Source organism: Ascaphus truei, chromosome 1, assembly GCF_040206685.1.
Source record: "Ascaphus truei isolate aAscTru1 chromosome 1, aAscTru1.hap1, whole genome shotgun sequence".
Lineage (NCBI taxonomy): Eukaryota > Metazoa > Chordata > Amphibia > Anura > Ascaphidae > Ascaphus > Ascaphus truei.
The window spans coordinates 477,649,785-477,672,330 of record NC_134483.1 but is presented as its reverse complement, the minus strand read 5'-3'; the positions used below and the strand labels follow the sequence as shown (position 1 = coordinate 477,672,330).

Genomic DNA, 22,546 nt, shown 5'->3' with positions numbered 1-22,546 from the left:
TTCCGGCCTACGGTCTGCCTATATATTTAAAACACAGTGAGAGAGGCCTTACTCTTTGACAAAGGACACGCATGCGCAAAACACATCAGAGGCCTCTCTCACATACCTTTGTGTGATACTATGTTGTGGAGCCCCTGTCATTCAGTTCCAATTGAGATGCAGTGCATCGCCCAACCTGTCCCCCATGGGATACCATTTCCAATATTAGGAAGTATCAGCAACAAAGACGATACAGGGATGTGAAGAGAGCTGCTGGGGTGACTCAGTCCGGATACAGATCCTATATTAGAACCAAGCAAGCTGTGCACTCTTATAAGTATATCTGCAAGGCCCTTGCAATGATACAGTCTGCTTGCGACAGAATGCAAAGTAGAAGGACCAAGATTAATGATGTGGAGTCAGACGCAAATGGTCACAGGGTAAAAGAGAACGCACGACTCGTGGAAGAACTCGTTGACAAGCGAGTTAAAGAAGAGTTGCTGAAATGGAAAGCTGAGTTAGAACAAATACTTGGAGAGACACTGTTTGAGCACACAGGTAAAAAAAACTTTGTCACCAGTGATCTCTTCAAACACGAATACACATCGTGGCACCGAACAGATAAAGAGGAGGTGGCGAAATACTGTTCTGCAGGCGTAGAAATGTTTATGTGGTGAACTATAAAATAGTTAACCAATCCGGCGCTCAGAACGATGTGAGCTGCTGTATAATGTGCTGTATATCTCCATAAGCCTCCCTGTATCCCATATGCAGAGGTGGGAGGGGGGAGGGAGGGAGTAGGGAGAGGAGCCCGTGGACGTGACACATGCGTGAGCAACAATAAATAGAAAGTATCAATGGTCATTGACAACTGGCTTACAAAATAAGCATTAGGAAAGTTGTACATAAACTCACGATTAGTTATTCCTCTGTATGAGAAGGTCCTCTGTATCACGAAAAACCTCCGTCAACGCAGGCACTCCACAAGCCATGAGAGACTCCTCGTTCCCTGTTTGTAGTCTGCATCCAGCAGACACTGAACCTGCAGCTGATACAGCAGCCCGACGTGCTCTCGATGACGTAACCAACTGCGACTCTCCAACAAGTGAAAAATATGGTGCACAGCAACAAAGGTAAGAAAGGCTGGATAATGTGACTGTAGATCCTTTATTAAAAGAGCATGACAGTAGAGGATCCGCCAGACCTCAACTGTCATGCTCTTTTAATAAAGGATCTACGGTCACATTATCCAGCCTTGCTTACCTTTGTTGCTGTGCAGGCGTAGAAAGCATGGTAATTGCCCCAAATTAAAAAAACAAAGTGACTGGTTGGAGTAAAAAGACGTCTCATCAAGGAGAGCCAAGCCCATGGATCCAGCCGGAAGGTGGACACAGAAAAGATTGTAGGGAAGGTTGACAGCCTCTTCAATTGGAAGTCAAGAAAAATAGTCCAAAAGACTACCCCGTGAGGCTGAGCTATTTCCCGAAAAGGGGGGGGGGGGTGTTTGTCACTGGAGACCAAGCTTATTAACACTTTACCCCCTGGATCCTTTGATTGAATAAAGCATGAAATAAAATAAATTGTATTTATTAACATACAGAACACACACAGCTTGAATTACACAATTATCACAAATTACCACACTTACAGGGATGGGGCCAAAACAAAATAAAATGTCCATGGAATGAAAGCCTCAGAGATCAAGTCTCTAGGCATCAATTCTGAGACATGGGGTTGATGCGCAAAAAGAGCCGTGTAATAGTCCTTGGCTAGGGGCGCTAGCGGCAACCCCTGTATCTCTGCCAAAAGTAAACTTTTCGTTTTGTACTTGCAGGATTCGTTTGCCAATCCATTTGACAACGAACTTTTGAAGCAGGGTGCAATCCTTAGTTACGATGTTATGACTGTTGCACCGCATGCTGTAGCACAGATGAATCTGATAGAACTTCTTACAAGATGGAACTGAATCTGTTAAATGATGGAACTAACTCCTCACTGGCTGCCTCAACTTTAAAAACCTCACAAGTCCCATCTTTACAGTCTGCAGCGAATCACTGCGTGGGAACCAATTCTCCCACCTATAGCAGAGTTCAGCCAGGTTCTTCGTAGCCTGGCACTGAGCTTCAAGGTATGATGAGAGCATGTGTGAACTTGGCACTTCAGTTGCTTAGCATACCTAGCCAAGCCTTCTTCCCTGGAGAAGTAATGTCTCCCTGTCCCCTGACAGCTAGCCACCTGTCAGGCCAAAATGTTCACCTCTCCTCCTCCCCTAGTAACACCTTATAATGCTAGGTTATTTTGTTAAATCCGGGTCTCCCCAGACATGCCGGAGTCATCTCCACGTGACGAACTAGGCAAATGAAAAACCTCAAAGCAATAAATGCTAGAATCTGATATAGCACTAGAGAGAATAACAAGTGTAGAATTCCAAAATAAATAAAGTCAAACCACAGGGTATAAGTAATCAAACGTAGTCTCAAGCACTTCTCCTCTCCTGCTGCAAGAGGGGCTCTCTAGTGCTATATCAGATTCTAGCATTTATTGCATAGAGGTGTTTCATTTGCCTAGTTCATTAGGGGTGTTGTTTATTGCTGTTGGGGCATTGGGGTAAGGGAAGTACCTCTTTGTCCCCTTGGGGACTTCACTCCCTCACAACACACACACACACAATACCCCCACAACCCACCTCTACACACACACACACAATACCCCCACAAACCCCCCATAATCACACACAAATCCCCCACAAACCCCCGCTGCACACACAATACCCCCACAAAATCCCCCTACACAAAATCCCCCTACACACACACAATACCCCCATAACTCCCACTACACACATACACATACCCACACAAACAGACACAAAATGCACCCACAATCCACAATACACACTTACCTTGGGGGTGGAGAGTGGGACTCAGGCCTCCAGGGGAGAGAGGCCGGCCCAGTGGGGAAGAGAGGCCAGCAGCCCCTGGGCATGGGACAGATATCCCTGGTCAACCCCCCTGTTGGTGGCCCTGGTGGAATCATTCACTGAGATTAACACTTTAGGATAGATTGTAGGGGAGAAAGGTGAGAGGCAGGAAGATTGGACAGTAGAGGAACAGAGGAAAGGGCATATCTTTGCTATGTTATGGACATAAAGGACAGGTTTTAGCTACATTGTGAATGTTGGAGGAGAGTGTGAGGGAGGAGTCGAATTTGACCCCCAAGCAACGTGCTTGTGATACTGTGTGTATGGTAGTATTGCCAAAAAATATATAGAAGGGGCAGTAGGGCCAGGCTTGGGAGGAAGTATGAGAAGCTCTATCTTGGACATGTTAAGTTTCAGTCGGCTGGGCCATCCAGGTTGATATAGCAGAAAGACTTTCAGAGTCTTTGGTCCATACAGCACGTGTAAGATCAGGGGTTGAATAATACATTTGTGTGTCAACAGCATAGAGGGGATATTTGAACCCTAGAGATGTGATAAGGTCACCTAGAGAGAGTGTGTGTGTGAAGAGAAAAGAGAAGAGATCCCAGAACAGAGCCCTGGGGTACAACAACAGAGAGATCAACAGAGGAGGAGGTGTTAGCAAACAAGGCACTGAATATTCAATGGGATATGTAAGATAAAATTCAGGATACAGCTCTGTGTGCAGTACGGTAACCAAGAGGTTAACCTTCTTACGAAAATATTGTTTTATTCTTTTTCCCTCTGTCAATGAGATCTGTGCAATAAAAAAAAATGATTGTTCCGTGGTTTAAGGGAAATATGAAAAAGAGGAGAGAGCACACTCAATTTGCAGACTCACGGTCTAAGCAGCATAATTTTTAAGAATAACTTATTGGAAGACATCTTCTGGTGAAAATCAATTGACTTTTAATTTTAAAGGAGCATGCAATACATCAAAAAGCGATGTTTTGGCCTCACAACGGCATTTGATCAGGTAGGTGATGGGTCTGAAACGTTGCTTCCAATAAGTGATTAAGCTATGATGCTGCTAAGACCGTGAGTCTACAAATTGAGTGTGCTGTCTCCCTCTTATTCATACATCACATAGATAGTGTGGCCACACTTAATGGGATTTGCAACTCTCTTGAATTATTTTTGAGTGGTTTGTTGCTCTATGGGATATTTAGGATTTTCTTTCCCTATTTTTCCATGGCTTAAGTGGCAATCAAATAATAAAGGATTGGCCAACACAGGCGAACAACTAGTATTCCCCTGTATCCCTTATTTGGAGACAGTATTTCTCTGATCAGTGTTTTGTGTTGCCTTTGCTGGTTCCAGACAGAATAAATACCCTTAATTTGATCTCCTGATTGGTGCTTGATCCAGCGAAAGAGTTTTGGTCTCCCGTGACAGTGTTCACTCCCAATTAAGCAATTACTACAATATAACAAGACAGGTTACCTTAGCCTACTCCAATCTGGTTTTTGCCCAAACACTCCACGGTAACTACTACTGCGGCCCCGTTTATTCTAAAACATCACCGCATTTTTACTTGATTTTTTCTCGAATGCGACGCACTTCACCGGGTGCATGCCGCATTCATGTTGCGTTCTCAGCCGCGGGTCAAGCACGGGTCATGCGCGGTTGATGCGCGGTTCATGCGTTTATTGAGAATGGTTTGGATTTAATAGGCTGCAATTCTTCGCGTGTCCACCAGATGGGAGATATTCATGAATTGTAATGCGCACGCGCTTCAGTAATGTGTCGACTTGCAGGTGTTTCGTTTAAAAAAGATACTGTACCACAGTGTGCTATTGTAAATTGCCCTTGAGACTGAAGGAAGAGGTTACAATAATGTATCAATGTAGGCTTTTCATATTAAAGAAAGACAAACACAAGTTAAAGTTATTCTCCAGAGTCAGAACCGCCGCCATGAGTGTTCAAGTGCAGCCAGTGTTCCAAAAACCCAACAGAAGCTACGCTTATATAATATGGGCCGCGATAAAAGCAACAGATAATAAGATGGCAACAGTTGTTCAAATTTATCAGTATTTTATCGAAAACTTTGACTTTTTCAAATTTCGCCAGCTCCTCATGTGTGGAAGCGTGCAATAAGGAAAAAGTTATGTAGAGATCCATGTTTTTGTCGTATTGATCCCCAATTTATTGTATTGTATTGTATTGTATTTCTTTATTTATATAGCGCCATTAGTGTACATAGCGCTTCACAGTAGTAATACATGTGGTAATCAAATAAATAACAGATAATATAAATAACAGATCGTGGGAATAAGTGCTTTAGACATAAAAGTAACATTTCGGAAGAGGAGTCCCTGCCCCGAGGAGCTTACAGTCTAATTGGTAGGTAGGGAGAACGTACAGAGACAGTAGGAGGGAGTTCTGGTAAGTGCGTCTGCAGGGGGCCAAGCATTATTGGAGGGTATTGGTGTGTATCACCAGATTTTTCCCGTATCTATGATGCAGACGGCAAAAGGCGAAAGGTCGTGTTAAAACCAACTAAGAAACGACAGTCGCTGGCAAGCAATGCGCCGTCACCAGCACCGGCTTCCAATAACGGTCCCACCGTCAGTGACAACCCTCGCTGTCTGTCCACGCACGGACACCTGCAGCCTGAGCCGGATTTCGCGTGCAATTTGGAGCAAGCTTGCATGCTCCTAAGCAATTTCCAGCCTCATCAGCTGACTACAGGTGTAGTAGTCCCGCTGCCAACTGTCAACGTGTATGATCAAGAATACTGGACTGGCAGTGGCCCGGCGCCGGGCGCCAGCTGATTGGGAAATTCTATGGTGAGTAATGTTGCCTTTTTGTTTTTTGTTTTTTAAATATCAATATTGGTGCGATTCAAAAGTCAAGCGATTCTCCTGTAAACAATATCATTGGCTGAGCAGCTTCTACAGTACTGTACTGCAGATACTAGACGCTAGGCGCATGCGCATTGGAACCTTCTTGAAATGCATATGCGTGTCATTACATCGACGGTAGGCGCATGCGCATGTGAACAGGAGACGCCCCCCGAGAAAATTATTGGTGGGACTGACTGTGAACTTCTTTAGGGGACGGACCATTACAGTAAAACTTTTATTTCTGTTTTTCCTCAGAAAAGAAAACGGCTAATGGAGGGATTTCGATGGATAATATCGCTTTGTGTAACAATGCCTGCACGTTGCTGAATCGGATTTAGAAAAACACGTACCGGAGTTTACAGTTTAGTGGCCGTTGTTATTGATTAGGATAGAATACTGTACCTGAAACAGTATGCTGATGTTTTCCGACCGTATAGTATACAATACTTTTTTATATACAGTATACTGTGTAATAAACCCGGAGAAATAAAAAGTATGCATTTATTCTACATGTATTACAGTACATACAGTGTGTCTTCTATACAGTACCAGTACATACTGTACAGTATGTGTCTTCTATTGTTTTTAATACTCTTGTGATGTGCAGTACTGAGCATGCCTACAGTATCAAAGGAGTACAGTATCAAAGGAGCCAATGGAACAATTTAAAACAAATCAACATTTTCTTTTATTGGTGGAGTAAGTACAAAAACATTTATTTACAAATACTGTACAATGTAAAAACATTTTAAGTGCACAGCAATTCAAAACATCAACAGGTGTATGGTTTACTGCTAGTGAAAACATTTATGTACAGAAAGTAAAAACATTTACAGCACCTGTTATTAAAAAAAATCTTTATTCATAAAATATACAAAACAAAACATCTCCTTTATTTAAGTACAACAGGTCAAACATTTACAGCAGTCAGTTAGGCCTGCACCCCTCCAGTCCTCGAGGGCCGAAAACAGGCCCAGTTTTCAGGACAACCTTTGAAAACGTGCCTGTTTGTTGCCCTCGGGGACTGGAATTGAGCAGGTCTTGTGTACAGTGTATAAAAACATTTATTTATTAAAACAAGTAAAAACACACAACATCTCCTTTATTGAAGTACAGCAGGTCAAAACATGTACAGTACAGCACAACAGTATGGTCTTACCTGTTATTAAAAAAAAATCTTTATTCATAAAATATATAAAAAAAAACATCTCCTTTATTTAAGTACAGCAGGTCAAAACATGTACAGTACAGCACATTTACAGTGGGATGGTGTGCAGAACAGTCAGTCAGGCCTGCACCACTACAGTCCTTGAGGGCAGCAAACAGGCCCGGTTTTCAGGATAACCTTTGAAAACCAGGCCTGTTTGCAGCCCTCGGGGACAGTAACAAAACATTTACAAAACATTTTCAACAGTTGAACACTCACTCAAATGCGTACCCCACCAGATTGTCCTTCCATGGCCGATGCCTTGCATGGCGCAAAACGCCATTAATGCAGTCTCGAACGCCTTTCATTACAGGATCTGTAATTGAAAAATAGCGCCGCAATTCCTCCAGAATAGTCTTTCTTAAATTGTCAGGAAGCGCCTTTTTTAGGCGATTTCCTTCGTAGTTCACTTTGAAGGCCCAGTCGCAGTACAAGAAGTAGGACACATGGTGCTTAAAAAGTAACAAGGCATACTTGTGGGGTGCACCAGCACTCATCACCCTATACTTCTCCCTGAGTGCCGGTGGCATATCGCGCAGGCGGATGTCGGGCACCGTATCGCTTGCGAGCGAATGTAGGTCTTCTGTGTGCGGGTGTGCTTGTGGTGGCGGGCGAGGGTAGGTTGCCTGGGAGGAAGCTTTCCTCCTGTCTTGGTCGCCGTGTTGTCTCCTGGCGTGGACTTGACGGGGTTGTCATGTCCTCCTCAACGGCATACATGTGCACAAAATCTTCTTGGGTAGGGGGTGCGCTTGGTGATGGAAGGTGGTCAATGCTCCCATTCATCACATCCATGTCACCCTCCTGGTCCGGCGTCGGGGAAACAGGGGCATGAACACCGAGCAAATGATGTATCCCCGCTATGTCAGCCTCTATCTTCTCCATCCGTCGATCCATATGTAGCATCCGTTGCTCCATATTTAGCATGCTCTCCAGAAGCAGATCTATCTTTGCCAGCACAATAGAGTTCCCGGGGATATCCACACTTATCCCATTCAGCATCCGGTCTAACGAGCTGCTTCTTGTGCATGGCGTGCTGTGGACATCTGGGTGGATGGGTGCTACGGAGGATGAGATGGGGGTTCCATGGAGAGAAGCGGCAGCGTCGTCGAAGAAGGGTGGAGGAGGTGACTTGTGGATATCCGGGAGAGAAGCGGCAGCGTCGTAGAAGAGGGATGGAGAAAGTGACCTCTGGATTTTCGGGCGAGAAGCGGCAGAGTCGTCTAAGCGCAAAGGAGAAACTGACCCGTGGATTTCAGAGGCACCAGCGGCAGCGTCGTCGAATAGAACTGGCGAAGATGGCCTGTGGGTTTCCGGGAGGGCGGCGGCAGCGTCGAGGACGAGTAGTGGAGAAGACGGGCTGAAGATTTCCGGGACAGCGGCGGCAGAGTCGTCAAAGCGTATGGGAGGAAGTGGTCTGCGGGTTCGATGGGTTGGCTGCCATTTGTTTTGTGTGGAGTGTACATCACCGTATTTCTTCTTGATATAATAAGGCTGACGTCTATTAAAACCATTAGCCACTGGAGTCAGCAGAAGGTTTTCTTTATTGGCCTTAGCCTGTCGCTTTGGCCTTGGCGTGGAAACGGCTACCACCTTTCGCTTTTTCTGCATGACAGGCAGGGCAGAGGCGAGTGGGTTCCTGCGTCCATAGAATCAGGGTTGATCCATGGAAGCAGATGGCACAATGCAGTATCTGGACAAGGGCAAGTTCAGATAAAGATCATCTATGCAAAGTGTGTAACCTTTTATGCATGACGAAGAAACACGTGATCGAGTGTTTCGAAACGCGTAGGAAGGTATTCTGGTCATCCAGGGACACCGTAGCTGAGTCAATCCGGTGGTGACGTCAGCGGAGGAGACGCGCGAAATTCACGCGGTGTTGTTGAATGCACGAGTATTCCTGAAATCTCCCCGCACGCTTCAAGCAGACGTCCGGTACCCCACAGCAGACGGCTACCCCTGGCTAAAGACCCCGTACCAATGCACATGTCCTACTCCAGGACGGTGAGTAGGATTTCGGTTTTACCTTTGGTGGAGCAGCAAGGCTTCTCTCTGCCCAAGTGCTGGGAAGCCCCTATTTCTTTTATTAACAGAAGATCATCCACTGTTTATTTTATAGTTCATGTTTTACTTCAATTGTAGTCACAATTGTTTTAACTAATAAATTGCTCCATTTTCCATCCACATGTCTTATATTGTCTAAAGGATAATACACTATTGTGTTGTTTGTATTTCTCTTGTCTCCCTCTCTGAGCTTATCTAATAGAAACCTCAGCACAAGACTCTTGTTCCAGCCACTTACCCTCAGCGCCATAAGAGGTTTTTCTATCCACATGGAAGCAGATGGCACAATGCAGTATCTGGACAAGGGCAAGTTCAGATAAAGATCATCTATGCAAAGTGTGTAACCTTTTATGCATGGCGACGAGGTACAGGTGTTGAAAGTGGGCGTACTCTAATGTGAGTCATTAACATATAAATACACCATCCATTTTGTGGATTCACTGCACATTGAATACACATCGACTAAACATCGAATATACATTCTTGTGTTTGTATTTCTTTCTACTCGCAGCAATGCCTGTTAAAAAGATTTCCAAGGAGCTCAGCATGCGAATTAAGGAGATGTACACGAGCGGACACCGAATTGCTGCTATCCAATGCTGGTTAGCTACTTCTGGCATCGTTGTGCCAGCAACCACCGTGAGCTATCATGCACACGGAAAAACCAGAGAACGCAAACGGGCACAAAGGGTAACTAACGCGTAAGTATATTTATATAACTTAATTTTTTTTTTATATAAAATATTGTACAGTAGATCTACTGCATCTAATTTTATAGTTATTTCTGTAGATTTATATTACAACAGTATATATATATTTTTATATTGCTGCATATTAATAGAACAATATATTGTGTACAGTAGATCTACTGTATCTAATATTTTTGTGATTTCGGTAGACAACTGTATACAGTATATATTTTTTATATTGCTGCATATTTATAGAACAATATCTCATTGTATACTATTTGTACACCAAATGATGTGCTGTGCTTGTGGCCTACTGCACTGTAACTTACCGGATTGTTTTTCTTTACATTGTAGAGAGACAACTCTTCTGGTCGACAAAATAAGTGAGGAGAATGATGAGAAGAGTGCATTAAGGGTCAAATACACTCTGCAGGAAAATCACAATCTCACTGTATCTGAGACCAGCATAAAGAAGATGAGACGCAGAATTGGATGGAAATATGGACGTGTGAGGTTAGTACTGGACAGTACAGGAGGTTAAAGTGTTGTTTAAGAAACTGTACTGTACCTATAAAATTATTTATTCCTTGTCATTACAGAGCGTACCCCATGATAAGGGACGTAAACAAAATCAAAAGAGTGGTCCAAGCCCAGGCATGGATCGGCAGTGGGGAAACTTTCCAGGATTGCATCTTCACTGACGAGTCTACTGTATCGCTGGAGAGATTTGCCACCTTTGCATTCCACAAAAAAGGTCGCATATCTATGAAGCTGCGGCCAAAACACCCAGTGAAGCTCAATGTGTGGGGTGCCATCTCTAGGCGTGGACCAGGATGCATTGTCATCTTTGAAGGTAAAATATAAAAAATATAATTTTGCCTTATGCACTGTACTGTACTAGTGTGCAGTTTTTTGAGCACATTTCTTTTCTTGTTATAGGAATCATGTATAAAGCTTTCTTCCAAGACAAAATTGTGCCTGAGATAGTGGAATACATCACACGCGAGTTCCCGGATGGTCACCGTTTCTACCAGGACAACAATCCGAAGCACACCGCGTCAACAGCGCATATCCTTGAGTGCGGTATCAACTGGGTGAAGACGCCAGCGGAGTAAGTGCGCTAACCGTGTCTCATTTTTTTCCCACTGTTTTTACTGTGTACTGTATCTCTTAAACGAATTGTCCTTTTTTTCCAATGACAGATCGCCAGACTTCAATCCTATCGAAATGGTCTGGCATCAGCTGAAGGACCATATCCAGAAAGTGGTGAAACCCTCCAAAAAGGATGAGTTGGCGAAAGGCATACTGAGTTTTTAGAACGATGTACTCACCGTTGAACGCTGCAATAAATATATAGACCATATTGCGACTGTGTTGCCCATTGTGATCGTGCGTAATGGGCAAGCATCAGCAAAGTAGTACTGTACTGTAGTATTGTAAGTACAGTATGATACAGGTAAGTATGGCACAGATTTTTTCTTTCCTTATAGTCAGAGTATACAGTAGTTCCAGTATAGACTAGTTTGACAGTACTAACTGCCTACTGTAGTCCAATGTGGAGTAGCTACAGTATACAGTACACAATGCCATAATACTGTATGCACCTAACTGCTCAATTTTTTTCTTTCCAGAGAAAGCAGCACCAGCCATCTACTATAGTACTACACATCACACAATGTCATAATACAGTACGCGCATAACTGCACTAATTTTTTGTTTTCTTGTCTTTGCAGGAAAAAAGGATGGACTGGGGGAGAGGGGGGGGGGGGGGTGTTGTGTACAGTCTAATTTGTTTGTACACTCAAGTGTACAGTATATAAACAGCAGTAATGATGTACACAAAACCTCTCCTCTCTCAATGAACTACTGTACTGTACACAGAATGAGGAAGAAGATAAAGACGGAAAAAATTATATTACTATATATATTATAAATTATATATTATTAAATAATATTATTATAAATGTGCATTATTTATGTTTATCCATGTTTTATAAATGTTTTATAAATGCTTATCCAATTTCAATCTGCCAGAAGAACTGAATAAAGACTGCATTATGTATTATTCATGATTATTTTTATATTTGAATTTTTTGTTTCCTGATAAAATAAAATAAATATTTATTTACATTCCTGCTAATCATAATCATTGACACCCCCCCCCCCCACACACCTACAGTACAGTACACCAAAGAACATAAATGAATGACAAAACAACATTAATCAGTTAATGGGTTTTTTAACTCTCAATTCTCACAATGCTGTGCAAATCTGATGTACATTTCAAATTCGAGAAAGGATTTTCCAAAGCGTTACCGTAAACAAAGCTTTAAAGGGTTGGGGGTTGGGTTGGGTGAGTCATGCGCAGTAATCAGCTAGCTCCCATCTCAAAGAGGATTGCACGCAGGCGCCTCACTGCGCCTCACTGCGCCTCACTGCGCCTCACTGCGCCTCACTGCGCCTGCGTGTAATCCTCTGAGATGGGAGCTATCTGATTACTGCGCATGACTCACCCAACCCCCCCCCCCTTCCACAGAGTCATTAATTTTCTGAAGCTTTACATTGTGTTCTTAATCCGTCCATAGCCGAGCGTCAATGTCAAGCTTCAGAGAATGAATGACTCTGTGGAGTTTCAAATCCTTGAGCGATCGAGCCTTGTGTGTGTTCGTGAGGGAGCGGGCTACAGGGTACAGCTGCATGAAGTTCAAAGATAATGACATACTTTCATTTCAAAAGGCAGTTCATCATAATAATATGATCCCCACACCCCCAAATACAGTACGTAAAAAGCACACAAATCAACCATGTGCAGTCAAACGCACAGGGTCGCAGTCAAAAGCTACAGCACTGATTGAATATCGTAATACAGTATCAAGATGGTTTTTGCAGGCTTGTGGAGAAAATAAAAATAAAAAAATTAGAATAAACAAAAAGTTTTTTTTTTTTTTTTGGTCACTCACTCAAGCAAGCAGTGGTGGGTGAAGTTAAAGGTGCCTCACTGCACCTGCGTGTAATCCTCTTTGAGATGGGAGTTATCTGATTACTGAGCATGACTCACCCAAACCCCCCCCTCCACAGAGTCATTAATTTTCTGAAGCTTTACATTGTGTTCTTAATCCGTCCATAGCCGAGCGTCAATGTCAAGCTTCAGAAAATGAATGACTCTGTGGAGTTTCAAATCCTTGAGCGAGCAAGCCTTGTGTGTGTTCGAGGGGGAAGGGACTACAGGGTCACAGTCAAAAGCTACAGCACTGATTGAATATCGTAATACAGTATCAAGATGGTTTTTGGAGGCTTGTGGAGAAAATAAAAATAAAAAAATTGGGAAAAAAAAGATTTTTTTTTGGCCACTCACTCAAGCAAGCAGTGGTGGGCGAAGTTACAGGCGCATGCGCAGTAATCACCTGCTGTCAGGCAGGAATGTGATTGTAACCAGACACACGTTCAAAGGAATGGTGTTACTGTGCGCGCACACACAGACTGTGTACTGACGTAGGTTGAACCGCGAAGGTATTAGACTTCCAAGACAACAGCTCGCAAACGCCCCCCTGTGGTTTTACACGGCATTGCAGTATTGCAGACAGCGAGAATAAAATGCTAATATCACGAGCGTTAAAATAACGCAATTCACACCGGGCAAAAAAAAAAAAAAAAACGCACCTGACCGAGATTATCTGAGAGCCGCGGATCTAGCTGATTTAGGGCCTCATGCAGTAAGCGCCGATAAGGCTTTTTTCGGCATTTTCCCGCCAAAATTGGATTTCAGATTCACTAAGCTCCGATATGTGCTCAAAATCGGCAGTTTTCCTTCCCGAAAAAAATTTATCGGCATGCGGCAGGCGATAAGCCACTTATCGGGACTTTTCGGCACTTTTTGAAATCGGCTGTATTCAAGTAGCCCCGATCAGCTTTTCGGTGCTGATCGGCACTCAGAAATGGAGATTTTATCGGCAATTGGTCCCGCCAACTAAAGTTGGCAAGTTGGAGGGGAGAATGATCGATAACGTTGGCAGAACGGCACTTAGAAAAAAAACCTCATCTCTACATCAATGGAGTCAATGGAGCGGGGACTTATAACATTATCGGAGTGTTTACGTTCTATTGCTCATAATACAAATGTGCTTGGCATTACAGTGTCGAGGTCATTCACTTCGTCGTGTCACCCCTTACGTTTATTATTTGCATAACATTGTACTTTTATATGTTATGATGATTTGCGTATCACATTAGTCTTAATGTTATGATGTGTCAAGGTAAAATCCTATACTCAACTCTTAAAGGAACAGGTCACATCATATCAAACATGTTACTTAAGTGTGCTTCAATTTATTATATGATGTAACACATTTCACTCATCTAACACATCCAGCGTATAGTAATGTTGCTATACATTTGAGAATGCTTGTAATGTGTAACGCATGATCAAACGTAAATGTAGCTGTTTGTTTTCATGTTTACATGTACTTTGTGACCTCCCTCTTTTGATGACGTCCGCAATTGGACACTCAATAACATTGCATGTTTACATTGTACACAATGCATTACAATCACATCATGCTAACTTATACACACATCTAGAATAGTTAATCATTTTTACACGTTTGAAACATAATCAATAGCAACTATCCTGATGCCATTAAATTATGCATATGTACAGTATAATTACTTCATGTGAACATGTGACAATAACATGCCAAATTATACATGTTGCAACGAAGTTTTTCAACGTCAATGTAATGGTTGTATACTAATTAGATGACTGAGTGTTGCATTCAGAAGTGGTACATGCATTACACATTCCAAAAATACTTCCCAATAAATGCTTGTACAAAGCTTAACGTTACATCAATCTCAAATATCATGATTGCCTGGTGAACACACATAAATAATACTTGTAATTGCAAATGGATACCCCTTGGGAGTTAACTACTTGGATATGTTAATGTAACAACTTTCACTTTAGCAAGTCACCTGACATCATCACATAGGTATTTAAAGGAGGGCAATTACCTGCGCATTCACAGCTACAGACCTGAAAATGATGCAAATGTTTATGAGACGGAGGAACATTCTATTGCACGAAAGGCTTGCTGATGGAGAGGATGTCATAGGCCAAGGAAGGGACAGGGACAGAGGCAGGGACAGTGGTAGGGACAGTGACAGGGACAGGCACGCGGACAGGAGAGGGAGAGGTTGAGGGAGAGGGCAAGGAGATGACAGGAGAAGAGAGAGGAGAGAAGTTGTGCCTCATCCTCGTTTGTACAGGGAGAGAACCCTGTTAGATGGGATGAGTGAGGAGGAGATTGTAAGTCGCTATCGTTTGAGTTCAGCAGCAATCTTAGCTCTTTATGAAGAGATACAGGGAGATTTAGATTTTGTGACAGCCAGAGGTCGTGCAGTCCCTGGGCTTGTTAAAATGCTGTGCTCATTACATTATCTTGCTTCCGCGTCATTCCAGACAACTGTGGGCATAGTGGGCGGGGTCTCGCAATCTACATTCTCGCGGGCCTTTACCCAGTTTCTATGTGCAATGAATAGACGCGCTAGGAATTATATTCATTTTCCTACAGAGCACACAGAGTTGCTGGAAGTCAGGAATGGCTTTTATACCATAGCCGGAATACCATGTTTGATGGGTGCAATTGATTGCACCCATGTTGCTTTGATCCCGCCTAGTCAGTGTGAGCATGCTTACCGCAACCGTAAGCACTACCATTCCCTGAATGTACAGGTGGTATGCGATGCCACGATGAAGATTATGCATGTGGTAGCCAAATTCCCTGGTTCCTGTCACGATTCCTCTATCCTGAGAAACTCATCAGTCTTCCATGCTTTTGAAGAAGGCTATTTTGGACCTGGTTGGCTGGTGGGTGAGTACATATGATGATGTGTAAAAATGAACTATTGTTTTTATAGTAAATGTTGTATGTAATAATGTTAACACTAATTGTTTCATATGTGGATTATAGGTGACTCAGGATACGGAATTAGGCCGTGGCTGTTTACCCCGGTGCCAAACCCTCAAAGTGAAACAGAGGAGAGGTACAATGTTGCCCATATATCTACGCGATCCGTCATAGAGAGGACATTTGGGCTTCTCAAAACAAGATTTAGGTGTCTCGATAGAACTGGTGGGGCACTTCAATATAAGCCTGCTAAAGTGTCTGATATTATAATTGCATGTTGCATTTTGCACAATGTGGCACTCCGAAATAATGTTCAAACAGACATACGTCAGGGTTTGGAGGAGGAGCATCCCGTCAATTTACCAGCTGACACTGAGCAAACAGCCAGTGGTGTTGAGACACGTCTGAATGTCATAAACACATATTTTTCATGTAAGCAAATACATATATATTCATAGTACTACATAGATGTATTCATTCTTTGTTATGTTAAATACATTTGTCCAAATACCATTTACTTAGGAAACAGATGAATATGGTTGGCACACATTTCTCTTCTCTGCTGTGTGGACAAATGCATGTGGCACCGGTATGTCATTCATCCAAAGGTTGAATTATACTTCTTATCAATAAAAGTAGTTGTGTGTACGTGAAGAAAAAATGTGTACAAAATGTATACTTTATGTACATGCAATTTTGGTTATGCATACACAATAAACCTACTATGTCCACAGTCATTAGTTAGTGCAGTATGGTTACATACAATGTTATTTGTGCAGTGTGACATGTGAGTCACAATGATGTGAACACCAGTGTGTATTTCATATAATATTTAACGAATTCTACATGGTGTTTCATATCTAACACAAAATGGTCAATTTTGTGTGTTGCTTACCTTAATAAACATGTCATGACAATGATTTATATTCATTCATGTTTTCTTTTTCAAGGTATATCACTTCAATGACTGCTCATGGTATGTATTTCAATTCACATCTGTCATAAGATGTGCCAATCTCGATACAGGTATCGTTACAGGATGTATAAACAGAACGTATGGAAAAATATGTGACTATTCAAACATGTCGTTTCTGTATAGTGTACGTACGTTTAGGTACACTTGGTAGTTAATGTGCAGTGTATGTGAAAATCATTAGGGACATTACATAACATGTAATGTATCAAACATTACAAATTCCATTCATGTAATATAGGGATGGGGGGAGAGAAGGTGATAAACCCTGCTCAACTATTGATTATGTGAGGAGAACATCCACTGATGCACATGATTGATCTTAACACTCAATGCATGTTTGCATGAAAACACACCAATGTTTTCAACATCATTTACATTGCAATGTATGTGATTAGTTGTTGTATCACTGCATCTTCATGTTGATGACTACATTGTCACATGTGTATGTATAAGTCAAAGATGTGTGTTGATTTGACGTACATGTAACATGTGTCAAAATGTTAACACCATTCCAAATTATAGTTATTTGTATTCTCAACTTTTCCTAATTCATTCGACACAATGACAATGTTGTTAATATAATTTTAATTTCATTCACGTTAGTTATTCATAATGATCATAATCCTTTATAACTAATGTCAACATATGAACGTAAATGAAGTGGACATTTGCATACGCACACATTTCTGCAACAGTTTTTGTGTTTGTAGCAGTTTTTGTGTGATGCATGATTTTCTACGTCACATAATATTAACAAACATACTAATGTTGATTGTATCATCGGACTCACTTTGCTATGTATGTGTTGAACGTTAACTAAAAACACTAATCTATAGTTAGTCGTGAGAATCAAATTTACACACAAATGTTAATCTTTTCATGATCTTTAACTAACATTCAGTAGCTCATGCATGTTAGGTTAGCACTACAACTGAGGTTAAAAATACATTTTCACACCACTAAACACTTTCTATAACCTCCCTATTGTTATTGTGTACGTTCAGATAGAATATCTACGAGTTGTTATGTAGCATTTACATTCTTTGACAAGTCACACGTCAGATTATACAATATAGTATAAAAATGTGTTTGCTGAGTGAGAATGTTGGTTGCATATATCACAGAGCAAGACATATAATGTTAGAAGAAAAAAACCAAAAAACCATAAAAGTTCTAAATTCAGTGCTTAGCAACATCATTATGTTAATTAAGTACATAGTAAATATTGGCACAACAGGATAACATTATGTATTTATTGTTAATCTGCGCACCAAGCATTGAAAGCGTTGTTACATATTTCATCTGAAAACATACATTGTTCCCATGTATTCATCCGCGACATCTGTGAAATACAGCAAACACATGATGGTCAAAGATGGCACATTTATATATGTCTCAGCATGACAATGCGTAACATATCTGTATATGATTGTGGATATTCACGCATAAGTAACGTATATGTTGAAAGTGCAAGGTTAAAACCACAGATACTGAACAGTCATTTTTATAATTGCGTTGCTGGCATTACTACGGATATGATTTTTCCGGTGCCTGTATACATAAAAATGTGCGTGCACAACGTGTGTTGCGCGCGCACTTCACGATTGTGTGGACTAAGTCTTAGCGCATGCGCTAAACGATGTGTACGCTATGCGTTCAATACATGTCCCTCCATGGTGCTGCTAGCAGTAAGCATATCATGGCTGGAAGTTATGATATGGAAGCGAAACAAATTCACTTCTACACACGTACATATCTAAACAGACGTGTGTCCATGGAAACAACGGACTATCAGCCAATGAGCGAACAAAATACGTGTGACGTCATGTTAAGGCACCGTGAAATGCACGCAAACACTCCTCCCACTGAATTAACATTGGCCTCCAGCGCTGTGCACGCACCGCCCCACCGACGCGCACACATGACACACTGCACTGACCGTCACAATAAGCTACGGCCACAGCCAATACGGTTTAACACGCGCACATCGGTTGGGAGTGCGGCTTGCATCCGTAAACCATTTTAAGGACGCCTTGGGACATGACAACGGTCCCACGTCATATGTGGGCGACACTTTGTTTTTCTATGTTGCATGCTAAACAATGAGGTGTGTGTGTGTGTTACAGTTAGTGTAACATGTTGAAATGATACTTTAAACGTGATAATAATCTAGGTTTTGTGAGTCCGTCAACAATGTGTAGTAATGCTTCGTCATGTAGTATATTGTTATAGGAAATAATGTTTTAGTGCACGCTACATGTAAGCCTGTCTGCAATGTTACGCTGTATCCACACATTTGGCTAACAAATGGTGTATATAACAAATGTACACATATATAATGTGAGTAAAGGCATAAAGAATTTTATATTTACGATTCTTGTAGAAGTCAAAACTGGTTTGGCTGCAACTGCTCGCTCCAGGAAGGCACAACAGTATCATCCATGGTTGAGGCAACCGTTGAATCCTGAATCACACACATCTCCATGAGGCGGTCATATGGATCTGCAGTGGCTTCTTCAAACAAGACGTCCAGAGGAACGTACAGTTGTTGGTTGTTTTCCCATCCACATTGGTATTGCCCATATAAGTTTGGATACATATCATAGTAGTTATGTGCATCTTGCATGTGGGCTTGATGAATGGAGGGTGCAGTTATAGCAGCAGACGCGACAGTCGGTGCGGCTTCATTCTAACTGGTATTAGGCAAAAATATGCTATTTAACAGAAGCTATGTTCCATGGTAATTTTAAATGATGGCGCAACATGCCAACATCCATATCGTTGATCTAGCCGATCATGGACACGCTAAAAACATTCATTTGCTGATAAAGTGAATTGTACAGAAGTTTTAAAATTTGATTGTCTAGCTGGTTCTTTGTAGTATGGATATTTCTTTTGGATCAAGTCATAGATTTGGCCCACAGTTGCCCTCTTCTCATCCGTTGATTCGATAGCTTCTAAAATCATAAATTTGTATGATTTACGTGGATGGCTGTGCAATGTGGAAGTTTCTGCCATTTCTTCTCTGTTAAACTGTACAGTGTCTAAGTTGAGCGCATACGGATGTCTGCTGAATGTGTGAATAGTTACATTTTACCTTCGTGGTTTCTTTCAAGGTTACAATATAACCTCACTGTTATACGCCTATGTGTTCTGCCACTATAAATGTGTTACAATTATTGCCAGAAATTCTTTGTCTAAGATACTATTTTCACAGTAAACGAAACTTTTATTTCGGCTTAGTCAATCAACATGTGCAAAACAAGTTTAGGATTTTAATTACAATAACAATGTGTGTGAAATCTTCTACAGTGGTAGAATGAACAGATTTCTGCTTACACTTACCTATAATGACCCACACACACACATCTGTTTGTCTGTTTTTCTCTCTCTCTTTTGCTCTATGTTTCCCTCTCTGTTTGTCTCTCTCTTTCTCTCTCTGGTTGTCTCTCTCTCTCTCTCTTTGACTGTCTCTGTTAGTCTCTCTTAATATATACATAGATATATATATATATAAAAATATATATAATTAAATACATATTGTGTGTTTATATGTGTGTGTATATATATATATACATGTATGTATGTATGTATGTATGTATGTATGTATATATGTATGTATATATGTATGTATATATATTTTATGTGTATATGTTTATGTATATGTATGTACATTGAAGGCCTTCTATGCAAAAAGCCCTTGTTGTAATTATCTTCACAGTTCATTACAGTTTTTAACATTAATGGGTGAGTATGTTTGAGGGCCTATTTGAGTCAGCTGTGTATAAGTAGTAGTTAACAGCAAACAAGGCCTCTTTTGAGCCATGAAGGCCTGTACTGTTAATTCAGATAATATATATATTTTTTATAGAGTGCTAAACTGAAGCCATTGATGTGTGTAAGTAGGCCTTGTTGTAATCATAATCAAAGTTTACTACAGGTGAGTGAATTATGGGCTGAATCATACTGATCCCATAATTTAAACAATTGTCCTAACATGTATATCTCATTAACACAAGGCCTGTTTGCTGACAACATTGGCAGAGTCACATAAAAAAAAATATATATATATATATATATATATATGTGTATATATATATATATATATATATATATATATACAGTGTTCGACAAACCTATACATTTGCACGCCCCGGGCGACTGGATTTAACATCGTGGCGAGCTCCTATTGGCCCAAGCAGCACACGTGTGGTACTAGGTGGCGAGGAGATTTTTTTGTGATTTGTCGACCACTGTATATATATATATACTCACCTACTCACACAGTGTGTGTGTGTGTGTGTGTGTGTGTGTGTGTGTGTGTGTGTGTGTGTGTGTGTGTGTGTGTGTGTGTGTGTGTGTGTGTGTGTGTGTGTGTGTGTGTGTGTGTGTGTGTGTGTGTGTGTGTGTGTGTATATATATCCATAGAGACTACAGATATATTAATACACACTAACAGATCTGTTATTCTTACCACAACTCATACCTGATGACATGCCAACTTTATGAAGTATGAAAGAAGATGAAGGTAAGTAATGTGTTACCGAGTTAATACACCAGAAAACAAAACTTCAAGATGTATGCTGTTATATAGATAGTTATTTAAAGTTGGATGTAAATAATATTAGCATGCAATGACTATCTACATTACCAAACAAACCCACATCCATAAAATGTTGAACAACAGCTAAGTGAATGTCAGCTTCCTAAACATGGCAACTGTGTAATGTTGTACCATTAATAAACTGATGATTAATACATAATGATATGTTATAAAATATGCCTTAATTCACACAGTGAACATGTATAAACCTTCATGTGTACAAGGACATACTAGAATCTTTTCAAGCATCTGTACATGATCATACATACAGTGTGCATGAAATATTATGCAGTAAACACCACCCGGACAACAGCACATTTAGTGAATGTGATTATTTTTTTTTGTTTAGTCACAGGCCTGCTTGTTGGCTGTTGTGTTTTCCTTTTCCTTTTGCCAACGACTTTGGCCTTAACTGTACGAATTGTACGGGCCTGTGGCAGTTCTGTGGCACTAGGTGTGGGCTGTGACACTTCTGTGGCACTGGGTGTGAGCTGTGACACTTCAGGGGCACTGGGTGTGGGCTGTGGCACTTCAGGGGCACTGGGTGTGGGCTGTGGCAGTTGTGAACCAGTTGGTAAACATTGCACGACTGATGGTGGAGCCGTTTCCTGTTTTGGTGTTTTAATCTTATTCCAAAAGCTGGTTAGTAGTAATTGTTGGGCTAACTTTCTTTTTCGTGTCTCATTTGTAGGTGTCCCTTCCAATTTTTTAACAGAAGTAAGCGGTTGAATGTTGACAGGGACCAGCACAGAACTTGCACCTACTGTACCAGTATCATCCAGAACTGGGGAATGAAGAACTGATGACTCAGGAGAAAAACTAGCAGCATGTAAAGATCCATCCTCTGATGAGGTAAAGAGGAATTGTTGATCTCTTGCACTCATTCTCAACTGATTAGCTTGGCTTAGATTCACAACTATTGCTTGTAATGTCCTGTTTACATTTTGTATTTCTTTAGGAACTTGGATGATGACTCTTTCTAGTTGTGACATTTGTGATATTGTCCTTTCCTGCTGTGATATCATCCTTTCCTGCTGTGATATCATCCTTTCAAACACTGACATCATTTCTGAATGGCGACGATTTTCTTCAACCAAGATTCTTTCTTCAGAAGCTGCAATAGCTGAGTAGGTGTCACATGCAGGAGGACTTAAATGCTGGGTTAATGGACGAGTGGGAACATCTTCATGGTCACTTGAGTGAATTTGACCTTCAGTGGCAACATCTGCTTCGACAAATAAATGAAGACATTATGAACTGCCATGGAACTTTCTGTTGTTTATCAATATAATGAGAGTTGTTCTCACAGTGTAACACATAACA

At 41.3% G+C, this 22,546-nt stretch overlaps 1 long non-coding RNA gene across 3 annotated transcripts; it reads left to right on the top strand.

The window, feature by feature from the left end:
- Positions 1–1,817: 1,817 nt before the first annotated feature.
- On the top strand, positions 1,818–22,540 carry LOC142472039 (uncharacterized). Of its 3 annotated transcripts, none has more exons than XR_012789575.1 (4): positions 1,818–2,107; positions 19,004–19,192; positions 21,915–22,075; positions 22,182–22,540. It is a non-coding gene; the product is annotated as an uncharacterized LOC142472039 (long non-coding RNA). The 3 variants fall into 3 exon arrangements; XR_012789576.1 differs by lacking the exon at positions 19,004–19,192 and adding an exon at positions 3,419–3,588; XR_012789573.1 differs by lacking the exon at positions 19,004–19,192.
- The last annotated feature ends 6 nt before the right edge of the window (positions 22,541–22,546 follow it).